Source organism: Erpetoichthys calabaricus, chromosome 14 (assembly GCF_900747795.2).
Source record: "Erpetoichthys calabaricus chromosome 14, fErpCal1.3, whole genome shotgun sequence".
Classification (NCBI taxonomy): Eukaryota; Metazoa; Chordata; class Cladistia; order Polypteriformes; family Polypteridae; genus Erpetoichthys; species Erpetoichthys calabaricus.
This window is the reverse complement of record NC_041407.2, coordinates 89,872,702-89,893,419: the sequence shown is the minus strand read 5'-3', so window position 1 is coordinate 89,893,419 and position 20,718 is coordinate 89,872,702. Positions and strand designations below refer to the sequence as shown.

The 20,718-nt window shown below is 36.0% G+C and overlaps 1 long non-coding RNA gene across 1 annotated transcript; it reads left to right on the top strand.

Annotated features, from left to right (window-relative positions):
- Positions 1 to 231: 231 nt before the first annotated feature.
- LOC127525862 (uncharacterized) lies at positions 232 to 14,718 on the top strand. The gene is made up of 2 exons (XR_007933439.1): positions 232 to 10,436; positions 13,649 to 14,718. It is a non-coding gene; the product is annotated as an uncharacterized LOC127525862 (long non-coding RNA).
- The last annotated feature ends 6,000 nt before the right edge of the window (positions 14,719 to 20,718 follow it).

The window sequence follows — 20,718 nt, the reverse complement described above, 5'->3', positions numbered from 1 at the left end:
ATTAAATGACAAGTTCAGCTAATAAAGAAGATTGATGTCAAATTAAAAAAAAAAAACTAGCTGGAGCTAAAGCCTGTGGTCACTGTGGTCCTCAGTCCTGGGATTAAACTATTAGCTGTATAGACTGTAGGGAGTTCAGTCCTAACTCCGGAGGGCTGCAGTGGCCACAGGCTTTCAGTCCAGCCAATTTATTAATTATAAATGAATTATTGTGATTACAAAATATTTTTAAACAGCTTCTGAAAAGTGAACAAAAACACAGATGAGAAAATGGTACTAACTAAGGCCTATTGCATAATATTAATAAAAAAGATACAAATTCATATTATTGACAAGTAACTTAATTAAGATGACAGAAAAAGAGTAGAAATTGTAGAAAGTCCTGTAGACTAAATGTCATAAAAACATTAAGGCATGTTTTGAATTTTGACAGAAGTAAGAGTCACGCTATTAACCTCTGATGCAGCAGAAGTGACTGAGGTGTTTAACTAAATAAGGAGACCAGTTAGCAGTAAGCGTGCCAGTGAAGTAAGGAGGTGGTTAGCAGAAAAGCATGAAGCCACTGTGCCTGGATTGCCCACCTCTGCCATCTGCAGTCATGAAAGGGAAGAACACATTCATAGCTGTTTCACATATACACAATAGCAAACACCTGAAGCAGGCTAGTTATCCCAGTTCCGAGTTGGTTACAGAATATAAAAGGTGATTTTTCTCAAAAACATAAAACATATGTGAATGAAAATACCAGAAATAAATTGTGACATTCTGTGCTTTTGTGTCATACATGGATGACAAATATGCCAGTTTTGATTTCATTGTTCTTGTACTTTAGAAGCATCTTTATTTTTATGCTTACTAAAACCAATTAGACCCATTGTACTCTTCTATTTTATATCAGCTAGGCAGTGACTGCTGCAAGTCTGAAGTTTTACCTAAGCCCTGGTTAGAGATGGCTGTAGAATACCATTTGAATGCAGCCTGATCTGCTTGGTAAATGCAACTACAGAAGCTCATCTTATAAACTCATATTCTTCTGTAATGACAAGCCAAAGCTAAACTACAATGAAAACAAAAACAAACATGCTTTGAAAAAATGGTTTGCTACAGATAGAAGTGCTCCATAATATTTTGCAGACCATCAATATAGTGTATACAGTAGTTGGTTAAGCTGCTATGTGAAAAGATGTCAGTAAAGTCCCCTGTAAATAAAATTATTTTTTATGTATTTTTTATACGTCTTTTTCTTTATCTTATACATATGTATGCTACTATTTATTGACATCATAGAATTAAAGATTTTCTTTAGCCTAACCTAAAATGTGGCATAGGTTGAATCATGTGATATGTTGTGATGTGTAACTTTCCACAGTCTACAGGATGATTTACTACTTTTTAGCTGTCTTTCATATCTTTGTCTGTATAGGCTTAGAAATGTATTTCTCTTGTCAGAGTGGCTTAAGTAGCATGGAGTGTTCACTTTCCTATCACCTATAGATCTTCTACTTCATATCTTCTCAATTCTCTTTGGGGTTGATGTGCCTAATTGACCCTCTTTATACAGCTTTTTCCTTCAACTCCTCCCAGGTCAGATACTTTTCCTTCATATCATCTTTTAGTTTATCCGTGCACCTCTGCTTTGGCCTCCCCCACTTTTTCTTTCCATGTACTTCCACTCCAGTCACTCTTTTACCCACATATCACATGTCCATATGTCTTCAGCTAACTTTCCTGTACTTTCTTAGATAACTTTCTTGCTTTTGTTGTACCTCTGATCATCTCATTTCTTATTCTGACCTTGTTTGTTCCTCTACACATCCATCTCAACATTTGAGATTATGTCACATCCAGCTTCTTCTCCTGCGTCTCCATTTACATCCCGTGTCTTAGCTCCATCCATCATTGCTAGTCTTATCACTGTCATGAACAAATTACCTTTAACCTTCGCCATAATTCTTCGATCACACAATATTCCTGATGTCTTCTTCCAGTTGTTCCTTCCACACTGCACTCTGTGGGGTTTCTCTTCATGCAGGCTGCCACTGGTCCTAGGAATAGCATAGTTAGACAGCTTATCCATTAGCTAAACAAATGAGCTTGATGGACTGAATGGTCTCCTCTCATTTGTCATATTTCCTACGTTCTATCTATCTAAACTTACCTACTCATTTCAATAGCTCTTCCTACAGACTAACTTATGAATCCTGATCATCATTAAATCTCAATATTCTGTCTTCTTCCTATTTATCTCCAATCCTCTATCATCCAAAGCTTTTCTCTATTCTTCCATCTTCCTCTCCACTTCCACCTTTCTGGACGGAATGGATGAACACAACATGTCATCAGAAAAAAGTATACATCACGGGGACTGATTTTTTTTTAGATTGGTTGAATATATACTGTATGTACAGTGTATGTATTGAACCCTTTGCAGAGTGACTTCAGAATATTTATTTAAGAGAAACATAAGTATGTACAGAACTTCAGTATAGCAGTAAGCTGAGTTGTAGCATAGAATATGCCCTGGCACATCACTGCTTTTCAGTTATGTTTCAGCAGTGAACCTACAAGCATGCAGCCACAGTTTGATTGTGAAAGTGATTAACAAATTAGATTGTACCATCCTAATTAGGCAACCTGAATTGGAAAAATTTTAGGTTAGCCCGCTTTTAAAATGTTAGTACAAATGAGAAAACATATGTAAACAGTTTCCTGTCCTGTACAGTGAAATGAAATATTACAGTACGTGAAACAGTGATAAAAATGCAGAAAGAGTTTTTTTTTTTTTTTAGTTTCAGATTTATCATTGAATGTTCTTGTACCAGTAACAAAATGCCTACAGTAAATGGTAAGTGTCCATTTTTGAAAGGTTTACATGCATAATATTAGCATGTTAATCTAGTTGCACTGTAATGTAAAGAATAATATTTTGGATTAGTTGGTTTTGATATCAGGTAGAAAGGTGCATTTGTTTTTTAGCAGTCCTGTCCTCTCCAGATGCATATGGTTTATAGTATACAAAAACAGAAAGCTCTGTAACATACTGTAGCTGCTGGAAAATTGTAGTTGAACAGCGCATACATTAGATAAACCACAATCATTTCTCTCACTTTTTGACTGTATCATCAAAAAAGAATGAAAGTACTTTCCATTTTACAATCTACATGCTGCACATTATTCATCAGCATTCCAAGTCATTAATTTACAATCCTGTTTATGCATTAGGACTTGTGTATTTTATTAAATATTATTTTGATATTTATATATGGATATTTTTAATTGCTTACATGTTTACACTGTCCACTTACTGTACATTTAAGTCTGTTCAGCTGCTTGTGTAAATGAAAAGATCCACATCAGATCTAAAGTGTTAAATGGGGTTAAGCTTTGAAAATTGCTTTATAATTTTGCTTAACATTTGAAAGACAGTTAGCGATTGCAAAGGTTCACCGTTAGTTGCAGCTCACTTGAAGGTATCTGCATAATGTAAAATGATAAACACGCTAAAATACAAATATAAAGAAGAGGGGAAATTCATTTTTGAATTTTCATGTGTGCTTTTTGTTAGTGTGTTAGCTCCCACAATTAGTGTGCATCTTGCTGACATAAGGTTTGCTTGACTAGCTTAGCACTTGTTAAAAATGTGGAGATGAACATATCCTGTAGCTAAGTTTCATTTTCATAAAGGTTTACTTAAGTGAGTGAATTGAGTATGGGTACTGTTTGTTTGTTTAATCAGTAAAAACATGTCTTTGTCATCTGCTTTTTTTAAGTTTTCTGGGCCCCTATCTTGCTTACATTTTTATTCATATATCCTTATCTAAGTCATGGTGGATTTTTTGGGACTCATACTATTTCAGAATCACATTATTTAGAAGGTCAGTATGTAATTCAATCTGATATGTGTTGATGTGTTGTTACGAAGTAAAGATTAAGTTAATTTAGTCATGCTTGACTTGTTTTGTGATGAACACACAAATACAAATTTTGGTTGTAATTAAACTTTTTTCTTTTTTTGCAGGTTTTAGTCAAACAGAGTTTACATCTGAAATCTGTTAGTTGGTGACGTCTTGATTCCTTTGTTGTTTGTGTGGTCAGTCTGTCATATACATCTGGCATAGTCTATAATTCTCAGAATATTGTGGTTATTTGACTAATACTTAAAGGAATACTTTATCTAAAAATGATCATTTTTGAAATGTTACTTGTCCCATGTAGCTTGTAGTGGTGGCCCAAAAAACGTCTTAGTACATGGTTTTTGTTAAGAAATTACATTTTGAATATTCACACTCAACAAGGCCCGGGGGTGATGGAATTCTGGACATTGACAAACAAAATGAAAACGGTCCATAGAAAAAAGAGAACAATTCTCATTTAACTCTTATTGCTTAATATTATTAAGAGTTAACTTCCTGGAAAGGCAACATTAATAGTAAACAGGAAAGATGTCATTGAATTAAAGACAAATTCTTGACTAGTGAATGATGAGGAGAAGCATATCTTTAATTCTTTCACACAGCATTGTGGGAATGACATGTTTCCTTTCCAGTTTCCTATGAATGCCACCTTTCCAGTGAGTAACTGTTAATAATATTTTAGCAAGAAATGCACACAAAAAATACGAATTTATATTAGACATGTGCATTATGCAATACGTGTAACATGAGAATTGCTTTTCTTTTCTTCCATGGACATTTTTCACATTGTTTGCCATTGTCCAGAACTGATTAGTACAGGGCCCTGTTGAGTGTAAATATTCAACATTCTCCACAAAAACATGAAATGAAATTTTTTTCTCAGCCACCACTACAGATTACATATGGAGTAAGTAATATTAAAAAAAAAACATTTTTTGGTGGCTTGTTTTTCATGTTTTTTCCACTGTTAAGTTTTAGAGGAGCATATATAACACTAATTGTAGTATCCCTGTCACCTTGTGAGTTTTCCGTGTACTTCCTCAAAGATGTGCAGATTAGGTTAATTGGCGATTCTGGTGATGTGGAAGTACTTACTCATTTGGAAGCTGTAGAGGAAGAAGTGCTGCTACTTAGTGATTTGGAAGTCATAGAGGGTAAAGGGTTGCTTAGATTAAATAGGCTGAAATTTAACAAATGACCACAACATGTATGCCAGAGAGCGTAAGAAGGTTAGTAAGTACTTATATAAATCCTTGATGCTTATTTTTCAGAAATCACTGCACACTGTTGAAATTTCAAAGGAGTGGAAGCTGACAAATGTTATCCCATTGTATGAAAAGGTGATTTGACTAATCCAAGTAACTATAGGCCAGTAAGCGTAATATGCATCACAGGTAAATTAATGGAAATAACTGTTAAGGAAAAGATTGAGTATCACATGGCAAAAATTGGTCTATTGGTAAAATGCACTGGTTCAGATGGAGCGGTCGTGTATCTGTAATATGCTGGAATTGTATGGGGAAGCAAGAGAACCATACAATCAGAGGGGTGCATATGATATAATTTATCTGTTTTTTCAGAAAACTTTTGATGAAGTACAACTTGTGAGGTTAGTCATTAAACTAAACAAAGTAGTGGTTCAGGGCACAGTGTGTAGATGTGTATAGGTATGAGGTCAATCGGCTTATGCATAAAGGGTTTTGGTGAGAGGAGCTTTTTCAGACCAGGTGATATTTAAAAGTGTTTTCCTCAAGGATCATTGCTGGGCTGCTGTTCTTTCTGATAAATGTTAAGAATATAAAAAAACAAGCTAGTTGAGCTTTCCTAACATCCCAATCTAGGGGGATTGGCAGAGAATGTATAATCAGACTAATTGTTACAGAGTGAACTTGACCGCATACAGGCTTGGGTAGATCTGTGGCAGATGAAGTTTTAGTGTAAGTACATCTATGCTGTTACACATTGGAAGTAGAAATGTTAGGTTTGAATGTGCAATGGGAGGGTTTATAAGCTGAAATTATCCCTTATAAAATGGATCACACAGTGGTAGTGGACTGGTCTTTGCTTACATCCAGACTGTGTACAGAACCCATTAAAGAAGACTAACAGCATGTTGCATTATGTAGTGCCCTGATGTGTGGAGTACAAATCCAGTTAAGCTATACATCTACTATTGTGGCCTCATCTGGCGTACTATATGAAGTTGTCTCCATAATACAAAAAAGACATAGCAGCGCGAGAGAAAGTTCAGAGAAGAACAACTAACCTGATTCTAGGGCTGCAAGGTATGAGTGGTGAAGAAAGAGAGAAGGAGGTGAAAGTTTTCAGTTTAAATAAATAGAGGTTAAGAGGTGATGTCCATCCATCCATTTTCCAACCCGCTGAATCCGAACACAGGGTCACGGGGGTCTGCTGGAGCCAATCCCAGCCAACACAGGGCACAAGGCAGGAACCAATCCTGGGCAGGGTGCCAACCCACCGCAGAGAGGTGATGTTGTTGAAGATTTTAAAATTATAAAAGGACTTGGTACGGTGGATTCCAGTTGTTACTTTAGATTAAGCTTTTCAATAAGAACACTGTAACACTGATGGAAGTGTGTTAAGGGAAGATTTCACACAAACAGATTTTCTTCATACAGACAAACACAGACTTATTCTTGTCACAGAATTATTACATTTTGAGAAAAGAGGAACTTTAGTGACTTTCAAAACTCAAGTCATTGTTTTGGAAAAATTAGAGAAAGAGGATTGGCAAGCTTTGTTGGACTGAATGGTGTGTTCTCATCAAAATTGCTCTAATGTTCAAATTGGCCCAGTGAGAGTGGGCCCCCATGATAAACTGGCAACATATCCAGGCTGTCTTCTGCTCAGTGGTGCCAGGATAGACTCCAGCAGACCACCAACTGAAACTGAATTATATTAGTCTGAGATTGTCATGTTATGGTCTCTATAAACATTCCCACTTTGGTTTTAGTTATGTCTATAAACTTATATATAGTTTGTTACTAAACTGCAATTTTGGATGGTATGGCAGCTTTCAACACAGTCGATCACAATGTTTGCTACATTGTCTAGAATCTGTGTGTTAAATGGTTGGTATCCTATCTGTTACACTGTGGTGAGCTTATTGTGGTAAATAACTTTAGATCTGTCATAGCATCCCTTTGCTCTGCTGGTCTCCCAGGCTCTATTTTGAGCCATATTTTTATTTATTGTAGTTATTTCCTTAAGGTAATACAGTATTATTAGAAAAGAAGCTCTTCAATTTCACATCTATGCAGATGTCATTCAGCTCCACTTGGCTATTAACAGTGACTCTGCTGTTGATTTTTGCTACTATCAGCTCTAATTAAATTCATGCTTGGACAAGTTCTGTTTTTTGCATTTAAATGTGAGAACAAGTAAGGAATTTTATGTGTTGGATCTTACAAATACGTGAGAACCCTATTTGTGATTTAGGAAATAATTACAATTAGTTCATCTTTGCATAACACTGATGTTGGTTTTGTTTCTGAACTCTGATTTAATGCACAAATAAAAGCTACTTGAAAGTCTTATTTATTTCCATGTAAAGAATATTTTGTCAATTTTCCCCCATCCATTTACTCTTCATATGTATCTGTTTTGATAAATTGTAAATGTTGGAACTAATTTCCAGTTAGTATTATCTTTTATATAATTGATAATCAATTTATAACTTAAATAAAAGCATTTTTGCATTTTAGCAGTTAAAAATAAATATCTCTTGCAAAGCATGCTCTTGAAATGTGCAAATGTAAAAATAAATACTTCAGCACAAAAGGACAATGTTAACTAAATAGTTTAATCATTGCAGTGTTTCATTACTTTTTTTATATACTTCTTATTTTAGTCATATATATTTGTTAAATATGTTATGCTTTTGAGGTTTTTTCTTTTAGTTTTGCTTTTATTCACTTTCTGTTAATAAAAGTTTTTCTTGTAGTTTTGCAAGTGATCATGATACCTTTAAACCTGAGAGATGCAGTGCATCTTCAAAACCTTAAGAGTTTTTAAATATTCATAAAAAAGGTAAGCGTCAAGTCTGTTTTTTGAATTAAGAGGTTGTTTAATTTTAAGTCTTATGTGCCTGTCATGTGAATTATGTAGGGTTGCTTTAAAACACAGCAGTTAAATTCATAAAGAGTGATATGTATATTATTTGGATTAGAATCCATAGCAGTTGCAGAATAATTCTTCCTTTATACAATTCAAAGTTCTCATTTTTTGTGCTTTTAGATTTTAATTTTCCTACTGTTGGCAAGTTACGTGCTAAGTAAGTATTGTGTTTTTGACTTGAAATAAAGTTTCTTAATGTTTGATTAGATTATTTACTACTGTGTGATTTTAAATGTGGTAATCTTTTTTGATTTGTTGCTCTAACCCTAATCCTAATTTCTTTTACCTTGTTCTAAATGTCTCCAATTCTGTCTTTGCCTTAAAAGTGCTTTGATCTTTGTTATTTTGCATCTTCTCTAGGACTTCAGGTTATTCTTCAAAATTCAAGACATATATTTCTTCTAGTTGCCTCATGTGCATCACTGTAGTGACACTGTGTAACCATTTCATTTATAGTGTAAATGGGATCTGGAAAAATGGACTTTGATAGTCTTTGAAGAGGATAGCAGACCTTTGCATGCAGAGCTTGCTTTCACCATAGAATAAGAATCACAGATCAGGTCAGGTTGGGGTGCATGCACTGGTACAGCGCATTGCTGCATCCACCACACGACAAAACAGCTCGGGATCCTGGTTGGCAACCCCCAAGGCAGACAAGCGGTCCATCCCTTCGGAAATGACCGTCTATCTGCTGCAGCCAGGTGGTTCAGCCAGGCCAATGAGGATCCTGCAAGCTGGATCACCCTCGGGGAATTGCTCCAAATGGCCATAGTGCCGTAACTGATGCCCCCTCACAATGCAGGTAATGTGCCTCATTCAGGATTCCATGAGCAACCACTCATTCGATACAAAGTCAAACCAGCAGTACCCAAGGATTTTCCGGAGAGACACAGTACTGAAGGAGTCCAGTCTTCTTCTCAGGTCACTAGATAGCATACATGTCTCGCAAGCAAGACAGGAAGCACCAGGACTCTAAAGACTTGGACTTGGTCCTTTTGCATAGATATCGGGAGTGCCATACACCCCTTTCCAGAGACCTCGTGACCCCCCCCCATACTCTCCCAATCCGTCTACTGACTTCATAGGAAGAGTCACCAGAGATATGAATATTACTTTTAATTCTGTGATCGACTGACAACTTATCCAGAGTTGACTCCTGCCCAGCATCTGATGCTACCATCATAGTGTATGTAATGTAGGCTTTGACTACTGCAACCCTGAATTGGATTAATTGGGTTTCAGAATGTTATTTTACTAGCAGAGTTCACGTTCTTCATGTTAGAGAAGTCCATAGTGGTAGATTCCTCCTGAGATTACATAAAAAAAAGTTTTGTGTTGATATGTGTCTGGCAGGAAACATAAGCTCTACCGATAGACCAGGTTCAATATGCAGAAATGCACCATGGAAAAGTCACTCTGTTTATCAGTGCCTCTCACTGCAAAATCGTTACTTTAGGAAACTGATTTACATTACTAAGTGTATGGTGGTTTACATGATCTGTTTACTGTTATTTTAATTGAAAAACTTTGTTCTACTTGCCTCAGTAGCTTTCTGCATATGGTTAAATTATTATTACTATTTCATATAAATAAATTGAGTTATATCAGTGGTCAGTAAGTCAATAAACAAAACAAGTTCAAAAACAGAAGTCAAATTAAACAGATGTCAGTGCCAAAATGGAAAGAAAGAATCATAGCAATCACTGGTGAACAGAAAAACAAAATTTTAGTTTAGAAATTTTCTAAGCACAAGGTTCTTTCAGTAAATTCAGATAACCCGGGACCGCCTGGGTCAAACTTTGTGTCTTCGATAATAGTGACATCACCAGTGACAACACATGGAGGGATTCTTGGAATTTGTCATGGAAATAACTGATATTAAATTATAACATGGCAGTGCCCAGCAACAAACAAATCACTTAATATAAAGTTGTGAGTAAATTTTCAGTGTATTAAATACGTGACTTCCTCCAAATTTGATGTAAAATTTGAAATCCCTGAGTATCACACAACTGGAGACATATAGATTCCCTAAGGAACAAATGCAATACATTTTTAAAACCTCTGATCATAACAAGTTCATGTCATGTATACATTTGTAAGAGCAAGCAAATTGTTCATAATAAATGTATTATTGGTTTAGGAAGTATAAAACAATAATCCGGTGCTTTGTGCCAGTATTTGCATTAATTAAGCCTGTTAAAATTAATGCAATTTTTGTTTTTTATAACACAGAGTCATTGTTAATGTATTATGTATATTAAATTTGTGTGTTTTAATTCCTTCTTTTTTTCACCCAGAACCTTTAGAACAGTTTTCTTAAAGTTGCCGTGTTTGAGCATATCATGATATCTTCTGTGAAGATGATGCTTCTGGTATCCAAAGGTAAGGCAATGTTTCCAATTGTTTATTTTGGATTTTTGTTTTTTTTATTCACGATGTAATCATATTGGTTTTAGTTTAATTGCGTAAATAATACTTCAGAAAATGTTACATTTTGTAAAATACATTTATGTTAGTTAAAGATTCCAAATAATTTTTGTTATCGAATTCTTGTTAAATAAAGATATGACAATATAGAGTAGTGTAAATCAACATTCACCTACTGAAAGCACTATAAAGTAAGAACACCCACCCCACAGTCTCATGTAGCCAGAAATAGTGAAAAAGCAAAAAGATGTGAATAATAACCCACAGCCCATCTAGCTGGTGAAAAAGCAATTAGATTCGAATTACTTATAGGGGAAAGACACAAACACACACTCACACACACATACATGCCCTCAGAAAAAAAGCAAACCATCTAGATGATAGTCTTCCAATATTAAATACTGGAGATGGCTGTACCTTTAACCCTTACAGAAGGTAATTCAAGTGAAATAAGGTTAAAAGAAAGAGGTTTTCCAAAAATAGTGTGTTAAAGAGTATCAGGGGATTTCTAACCAGAGGCTAAGGAGAGAGGCCTAAAGAGAACCATCTCTGTTTGAAAGAGGAAAACAGAGAGAGCAGGAAGGTCCAGGAGAAAGAAGGCTCGAGGAGTAAAAGGGATGTCACAGGAAAGGATAGAATAAAAGAAACTCCAACACATCTTGACAAACAGCCAAGGATGTGGAATATTTCCAATACATTTGTAAAAATAGGAACTTGAGGACTTCGAAGAACAAAGAAAGTAGAGGGATGGAAAGGCCCATAACAGAATGTTCACAGGTACAAACACTGTACAAATTTAAACTGGGTGTGTTGATGATTGGGGTTTTTAGATGCAGAAGTAATTTTATTGAAAATCAGGTCTTAGTCAAGATGAGTAAATATTCTTAGATTGATTTTACAGACAAAGGCTTAAATACAGCTTTGCGTAAAAAGCTGTATATTGCATCCTCAAGGACAAAGAGTTAAACAATAGGTGAAAGAGGCTGAAAAGAAGAGGAGAAAGTGAGTGAAAGAGACAGCACTGTCTGGCATCTTTTAATGTCTGCACTAGTTGTAATATCACCAAAACGATGACAATGACAGTGGAGGTAGATGAATAGAGTGTCCCAATCCTAATAATGTACCCTACACTGAAGCCCATCTGATGCCAGAGAAAATTCCAGTTCATACAATTAAACGCTTTTTCATCATGCTGTTTCTATTACACAAACTTTTTTTATTCAACATTAAATGGTAGAATTGTTTTCAAAAATCTGACAAACTGGTCAAATGCTGTCAAGGTAAATTCAACCATTTGTAACCAGTGTATGGTAAGTCGTTATTCAGTTTGTCTTCATGTTATATTCCTGGAGTTGTTTAGTTCCAATTTAGTTTGGAATTGCTTTATTAAAATACTTTATTTTAAATATGTCTCATAGATTAGAAGAGTTGATAAAGCTACAGTCTGCATATTGTTTTAATGTTTTTGGAGAGCCATTCATTACCCACAGAAGGTAGCAGAAATGTACTCGGACGGCTTCCATTTTCAACCTTTTCATGGTTGTCCATTTGATTTAGTCATGCAAGTACAGTATGAAAATGCTAGGGAGAGCACTTCTAAAAATTACTAAAAGATGTTAATTGTTACTTAAACTATTTTACATAATCCAAACACTCAGATTGGTCTTCTACATGACAAAGCTAGTTGTTTCATCAAAAATGTTACCTAATGGCTTAAAGTAGTGTTCAGTGATTTATGTTAAGTTTGATTAAAGAGGACAATCATATTTTTCTATCTTTTAATAACAAAAAGTGCTCTTTGATGATATGAATTGCCAGAGAAGACCAGATTTGTGACCTCACTGATCAAATACTAAGGTGGTGTAAGAACTCAAACCCCAAGAATCAATACGCAGTTAGAGGATGGGCGGCCTGGCCGTACATGGGCCCTAACAGCCACTCCTCTCCTTTCTGGTGATTTATACAAAAACAGCTGCATTGTTTCATGCCACAATTTTTTAAGTGCCCACATGAAAGCATATATTTTTCTATTAAAAGGTAGAAAATAGTCACTGTTCGCCCTTAATTTTAAATATAGCCACTGAAAGTTATATTTTAAGAACATTTCAAGATATTTTTTTGTCAATCTATAATGTTTTCTAGAAATTGTATTTTAATTAAATCTGGTGGTAGCGGTAGCTATGTGGTAGTTTCTTCTTTACGGAAAAATGCTGACTTTTTTGTAGCTTCTCCCACAAAGAAGGACACAATCAGGCTGAAACTGTTCCTGTCATTGGGCACTTGTGCATTCCTTAGCTCATGCTTTAAAGCTTAAAATCCACCAACTCACACCTGGGCTCTAAGATGTGACGTGTTTTGTTGTGTTCATGACATTGTCACATCTTATTAAAGTTACAGGTAAAGGTGGTTAAAATGGAAGGTTGGGGTCAAGACCATGTGAATAGAAATGAATATATCCTGTTCAGGAAGTGTGTATCTATGCATGGTGGATTACTAGCAGAGGCGCAAGTGAGCACTCTCCATGGGGTAGAAAATAGTGTCTCTGTCCAGCAGGGTTTAAATCCTGCAGATTAAAAATGCCACAAAGGAGTGTTGAGCTCTGTTTTCCAGTTCTGAAAACATGCAAGTTTATGCAGTGTATCATGAGTATCCCAAAGAAAATATGCGATCTTGAGGAGAGAAGAGTAATTGTGGCCATGAAATGGTAATGACAGACTAAATCCAGTCTCCTGTATCTTGGTGATGTCAGTACATGTGAGGACTTCATTGTTGCTTAGCTAGTTTAGTCCAATCTAAAACCAAACAAGGAAAAATGTATTTGGGGAAAAAAAAGCTGAATTGCTCTGATTTAGGCCTTGTTTTGTTGCTATTCCTTTTTTTACATTTAAATTGCTGCACGTAGTAAACATTCACTGAAAACTTGAAAAACACAGCATGCTCACCTGTTAAAAAAATCTGTATTAAATAAGTTAATTTTGTAACTTCAATAATGATGTACTGCCTCCTTTTTATATTTGTTTCTTTCATAAGATTTTAGTTATGAACAACTTGTGTGTTCTTGAAGTAAAGATTTGTTATAAAAGCTTAACATAAATGCCCAGTGTCGTCGTATTTTACACAGTTCACATCTACTTGAGTGGATCTTTGAGATTCTTTACCTTTCACAGTAAGGTCCAAGCTCTGGCACCATGGAATGATCACTAAAATGTTCACTGCAAAAGTGCTGATGAGGCCGGCCACAGGAAGCCAAAGCTGGATGGAAATGGATCAAAATCGTTGGATGGATCAAATGTGTTCAGAGGTAGTCTGGTTATAAGGGAAATTATAAGTTGTGACAAATTTAGATTTACTCTCACAGTTTGACAGGTCTTAACATTTAAAGCACTGTACATGGTTATGTATATGTTTACATGAAACGTAAAGTACTTTTTTCACTAAACTGTAGCAAATTTAGTATGTTTGTCCTCACCACAGTTAAGTACATTCTCTTTGATGTGTATATACTGTAGTTGTACAGTCCAGATGAATACAATGTTAATTATATTTTCAAGCCTGACACACATAATGATATTTAGGACTATTGCCATATTGGTAAGTCTTAACACTTTGTGTGAAGTTATCTCAAGGCTTCTCAATTATTCCTGTTCTTAATATCTAATTGCCTATATATTCTAAGTATATAATTGTTAGTTAGGCAGTATGGTCTAATGGCTAAGGCACTGTTGTACAATCCACAAGGCTCCCTGTTTGTAACTCATTTCAGGACCCTGAGGAAGTCACTTAATTTGACAGTGCTACAGCTGCAAAGATATGGAAACAGTATGCTCAGATGCAAAGCTAAAACAGTAAATACAAATCAGTGCTTAGGATAAAACTCAATTTGAGTGCCTCTTGTTAAACCTGAACCTTGAATTTTGAGATCTAATCTGACCAGTCAAACTGCAACTGTTTGACAAGGCTGGAAGATAAAGAGAACTTATGCAGCAGTCACCAGCTGACACAAAGGTGCTCATCATGAGGTAATATGGCATTTCTTTACTTTTATTTCAATTGTCTTGTAGGAAATCAGCTTCCTTCATGTTTGCCTTTCTTGCTTGAAAAGTATGGTGATTGTTTTTGATGTAAAAGTTATTAAAAATATGTAGTGTAACTACCAATTAAAAGCATTAAATAAATTAAGTGTATTTGTGTTCTTAGTCTGTTGTTTCTTTTAAAATAAGCCCCAAGAGTCTCATAGTTAAGTTTAAATTTTCTGTCTTTATAACTAGATAATGTAAAATACATTATGTCACTTAATTTAACCTTACATTTGAAAGTTTTTACAGAATTATTTATGTGCAGGAGCTACAGTACATCAAAAATAAATCATTATTTTACTACACAGTAACACTGCATTGATTATGGTACTTTTGCATATTGTAAGCGTCATGGTGGATGGACTGGTATCCCGATTGGGATGGAAGGTGGATCCTAGCTTGATTATTATCCCAGTCAGGGTGAAAGATTAATGGATGGACTGGGGGCAGTTGTTTGTCAAGAATAGTTCCTTCCCCAGTACAACAGATGACAGTGCTCCTCTGGTGTGGACCAAGTATGGACACCCGCAGGGATCCATTGGATTCGTAGTCCTAAGGGTCAACCCTGTTGGGGTCCTTTTGTGCCACCAGAGGGCGCTGCAGGGAGAATAACTCCCTGTTTTACAGCCCTTCCACCATTCAGTGCTATGGTACCGGAAGTACTCCTGGGTCCTGCATAAAAGAAGATACTTGACCTCATCTGGGTGAGTTAGAGTCGAGAGGTAGAGGATGAAGCTCACCTTGGGGAGTAGAAGGAGCTATTGTGAATTGAAGATTGTGGTGTGGACTGTGAAAGAGCTATTTGTGAATCCTGGAACTCTCTTGGAGGTCACAACGTTAAGAAAGGTTCAGTTTCACTTGGACTTTTGAAGAAACAAACACTTCTTTTGTTCATTAAAATGGTTTTGTGACCATGGGTTTGTCTTTTGTAAGGTTTTGATGGAAGAAGTGCCTATTCCTAAGAATGTATTCATTTTTGTGTATTTGGAGAAAAAAAAATCTTAGGGTGAGTTAAAGACAAATAGCTCACTATATTGACTGATGTTTTTCTTTTATAAATTCCATACAAATTCCATAAAATCTTTTAAAAAACGGTATGAAGATTCAGTTTTGTTATTCTGAATACACAATTTAATAGTAAGCACCAGACATGTGAAAGGAACTGTGCAGCAGTACATGGTGTGTATGACGTAGGTGAGCTTACATGTCTGGTGAATCACACATAGCGTAAGTGAGCGAGGTGTCCGAGCTGGCCATCATTTCCCCACTTATTTCCAATCGAGGAAAGTTGATCAGATACGTAATTTGGAAGGTGACCACAAAGGAGGACAGGTCAGTTTTATTTCATTTAGGTTTATTTTTGTGTTGCACTCTTCATGGAGTACTAGCTTAGAGCATGGGATCAAGTGTAAAAAATGTATACAAATTAAATAATGTACACACATGAAACTACAGATTGCGTTAAAACGGTAACACAAATCAATTTCAAGTTGATCAAGACAAATGGATCCTAACAATATACTGCATGTCCATTAATATCATTCAGATATGGCTAGTGGAGAATGGAGAAGAGGAAAACTAAATGTATGTTGTTTGTACTGTGTCTTTCTGTTGCTATTGGCTTTACTTTGCAATGTTAGGCATTTTGCTCCTCTTTGTAACAAAGCGATTTAGAGTTTTGGGGATACAGCTGAGGAGTGGGCCTCCTGCCTTGTTTAACATACAAGAAATGCAGTAGTTTTATTGATATAAAGTGTGAGGTTCTTAAAGCATAATTAAAAAATGTTTAATTATGATACTTAGCAACAAAAAAAAAGTCAGGCAGTTGTTGAATGTTTAAATTGTAACAATACACAAAATAATAAAGACAATCAAATACAGTATCTGAGACAGCTCTACTGTACCTCTTTATGTTATGTGTTTAGTTCAAACTTGCATCCTGATCTTGGTCTTGGTGAGCCTCTAGAAGGAGCAGCTTTGATGTTTAAATGTAAATATTTCTGTTTTAAAGAAGAAGAAAAATACATTACAAACAAAAATGCTGCTGCTTTTTCAGAAACATAATCTTAATTCTTTGCTCTGTGACCACAGTGATTCAAATATAAATGTTTTGTTTATTCTGTTAAGCCTTAAGGCCTTAAGACCCTTTTAATTTATACGACTTTTCCACTATTTTAAGTCAAAGCCTTCATTTACATAATTTTAGGAAGTCAAGGCACAGTCTGACATACAGTACCCCAAGCCTCATCACGACAAATAAATTGTAAGGGTGGGCTGTACATGTGGGAGTTGATAACCAACGAGTGCTCAGCTTGAAGTACAGCTCATATAATGCAATTACAACGAATAAGGAACATGGGTGTTTTGGACCTCACAAAGAGCAAAGATACTCATGGGTCTGATGTCTTGTGTTTTACAAACCATGACAGAACGGAAGAAACAAAACAAAAGGGCTGAATGTGCCATACTTGGGAAACATTCATACAGCACTGGCTCGCTATCCTTTGCAAATACAAAACTGTGCTGTCATCACAGAGCTGTGTAATTTGTCATGCCCTGCAGTTTCTACTCATGTAATGTGTCATCCTGAGATCAGCAGCTGCAGTCATTGAGTTTGATGTCTGTGATGACAGAAGTTGAAAATGTGACGCCTGCTTTAGATTTGCCTCACATTCTTGCTATTGCAGTATAGGAAATCTTCAAGTATGGTATGTACTCAGTCCTGAAAGGAAAAAAAAAACTAGTTTCTATATCTAACAACCTATCAAAAAATGCACGTATTTTTCTGATTATGATATATTTATTATGCTATTAGAAGTAATCTGTCAGAAGGCACATTTACTATAGAAGATTTTTTCTGTAATTTGTAAATTTAATTTCAAAACAAAAGTTAAACTTTGCTATTGATACTACTTTATCTTTCTACCTTTTTCTCTGTTTCACTGATCACTCCTACCACTTTCTTTTTTGTGGACTCGTTCCCTGAACACTTTTTTACTACTTGGACATCAGTATGCTGCTGCTGGAGTATGTGAATTTACCCTTGGGATTAATAAAGTATCTATCTATCTATCTATCTATCTATCTATCTATCTATCTATCTATCTATCTATCTATCTATCTATCTATCTATCTATCTATCTATCTATCTATCTATCTATCTATCTATCTATCTATTATATACTGCCTTTCACATCTATCTATCTATCTATCTATCTATCTATCTATCTATCTATCTATCTATCTATCTATCTATCTATCTATCTATCTACTTCAGCTGGATGTTCATTAAACTATTTTTAAATGGCAGAACTTGCCAGGAGAGGGCAGTAATAAGCTATTAAAAGACAGCATTTGGCATTTCTGAATGTTCTCTGCGTTTCCAATGTATCATTACTGAGGAGTTCAAAAACAACCTGTTACTTGTAGAGCCGAAGATTTTGCCTGTAGTCAGTGTTGTACAGAAAGACCAATTTCTCATTTCTCGCTTAATTACATTTTGTCCTCCGCACATGTGAATGTATATGAAGCCCTTAAAGAGAAATAAATGCCTAGGAGCGTATTAATGTTAGGAAATTCAAGGTCAAGTGGATTCCATGACATAGCACTGTCTGCTGCCTGATCCAGTTTGTATTTAAGAAAAACTATAAAAATATTTAATTCAAATTAACTCCCAAAGCATAGGTGTCAAATTCAAGATCCTGGAGGTCGACAGTTTTTGCCTCGGCCAATTTCTTAAATAATACCCTATTGCTGCTGTTAATGGAACATAGGTAGATATGAAAGACACTATATAATAGATACATAGACATGAAAGGCACTATATAATAGATACTATTAATACACTATTAATAGATATGAAAGGCACTTTATAATATATAGGTAAACAGGTACAAAAGGCACTTTATAATATATAAATAGATATGAAGGGCACTATATAATAGATAAGAAAGGCACTTTATAGATAGATAGAACTTTATTTGTCCCCATTGGGATATTTCTTTTGCCTTAATATTAATGGACTTGCCTTTTAGAATTCAGAACCTTTAATTGTTCCTCTCTTTTCCTTAAACTAAAGCCAAGAAATAATGAAGTGCAGAGTGAACCAAAAGATGACCAAGTGCATTTATTTGATTCCATTTACACTATTCCATCCTTTCTGCAATATCTGTTTCAATAAAATATTTGAACATTGAAACAATAGAAGTATTGGCCTGACAGGGCCAAACGTAATAATGTATACATCTGGAAACAACCATGAGTGTCATTTGCTTAAAAGTGGGTGGGAACAATTAGATGACTCACTGAGTGTCACAATTGTAAACCAATCCAACGCCTTATGAAGGCAGTGCTCAAAGTAGGGGCATCGATTTTGAGCTTCAACCAAATATGACGAGAGTGCAAACGTTTGATTATGATAAACTGTCTACAGCTGAAATGTCTCCTCAAAAGACCCCTTCTGAACATATAAATGCGTGTTGTGTTTGCAGAGACCACATTGCATGTGTTAAGAATTATCATAACACGTTGCAAGTGAATAATCAGATTTTTCAAAGATATCCATGGACTAGTAAAAATGAAGGATAGATAATGTTGCCGGCACTACGTGTGCTTTCTGTTCACTGTTATGGCAGTAGAGTTGGAGTCGATACAAGGTTTAAAGAATTGACAGGTATGTTTGTGAAAATATGAATTGCAAAATATGCATTTGAAATAAATGATGCGTCACATCCCTTTAAAAGGACGGTTTTTAAGGGTGCTGATAATGACGAGCCACAGAAGATGCATATTTCAGCACCCGACTCATCAGATCTACCTAAAGACACTAGTAGAGAAGCTCAAGGTTGCACAGCATGCACCTTCTGACTGCTCACCAGCCCCCCAACCTGACACAGCCAGACGTAGACACAGTTCAGCACAACACAGACACTTTAATTTTGCTGTGGGAAACTCTTCCCAATCATTTCCCACAAAATAAGCTCAACATAATGGACCAGTATAGCACACAGCTGCCCTTTTCTCTTCTTCCTCTTCTCTCTGTCTCGCCTTCACTCCTCTTCCAGCAAGCTTCACCCCTCTTCCTTCTCACTCTGGCTTTCGGAGTAGTGGCAGGCATCTACTTTTAAATGATCCCCAGAAGTACTTCTGGTGTCCCAAAGGCTTGGCCCGAGAGCACTTCCAACCACGAAGTAAGGCTCCCCAGTCTCTGCAGCACCCAACAGGGCTGAGTCAAAGAACTCCAATTCCCATGATGCCTTGTTGAAAACCATGATGCTGCCACAACAAAGAGGGGTGCCATCTAGCTATTCAAGGGAGATAATGCCCTGTACACACTGTTTCCCCCTGGTCCTTCCAATATGGAGGTGTCCTGACTGAGAAAAGGCCCCAGTCCTCCTTCACAACATCTAAATGAGTAAATAAAGAAAGCTAACATTGCAGTCTACCTGAAAATACAAACATAACATTTCAGAATATGGCTGCAGTGTTTTACACATCCATAGATCATAAGGCTTATTTAAACTCTACTTGCTGTTTTTATGTCATTTAGTGATACAATAGTCACAATGACAGACACCTTGCCTGACACGTGGAGCCTTGTAGCTGTGGTGGTCTGCGTGTGTGTGTCTGTCTGTCTCTGTCGCAGCGCTCATTACAAGTACAGATTAATCAGTAAGCTTCAGTTGGCTGGTGCTACTGCGCTCCTGAATTGATAACACCAATTTTAGCTTTTTATTCTCCTCTCTCTGTCAAATCTTACATTCAGTTTCTTTTGGTTTCCCCTTGAAACCCTGATGGTTTTTAAGTGTTTGAAGTGTTGAGCCTGCTGCCATAAGTATTCGATATCAAATCTAAGAGCGCTATGGGAGCGTGTTGAAGAACGTGCAACTTATGCAAGAGGCGTGTGGAAAACATAAACGGCCCTCTTTTTATTTTGGAAGCAACCTTTATGGCTCCAAAAAAATGTCAAGGGGCCTTTGTAATGGCAAGCCAATTTACATCCCCCTTCCAATTGTTACTGGAGCATGAAATAATGGTCTTCATTTTAAAGGTATGCCCTTTTAAATGTAAAAAATTCATGTAGATCTCGACCTTCGACAAAGTGCCACTTCTTCAATGCTGTGTAGAATTGAGTTTAAAACTGTGCCGAAGTTGGACCTTTC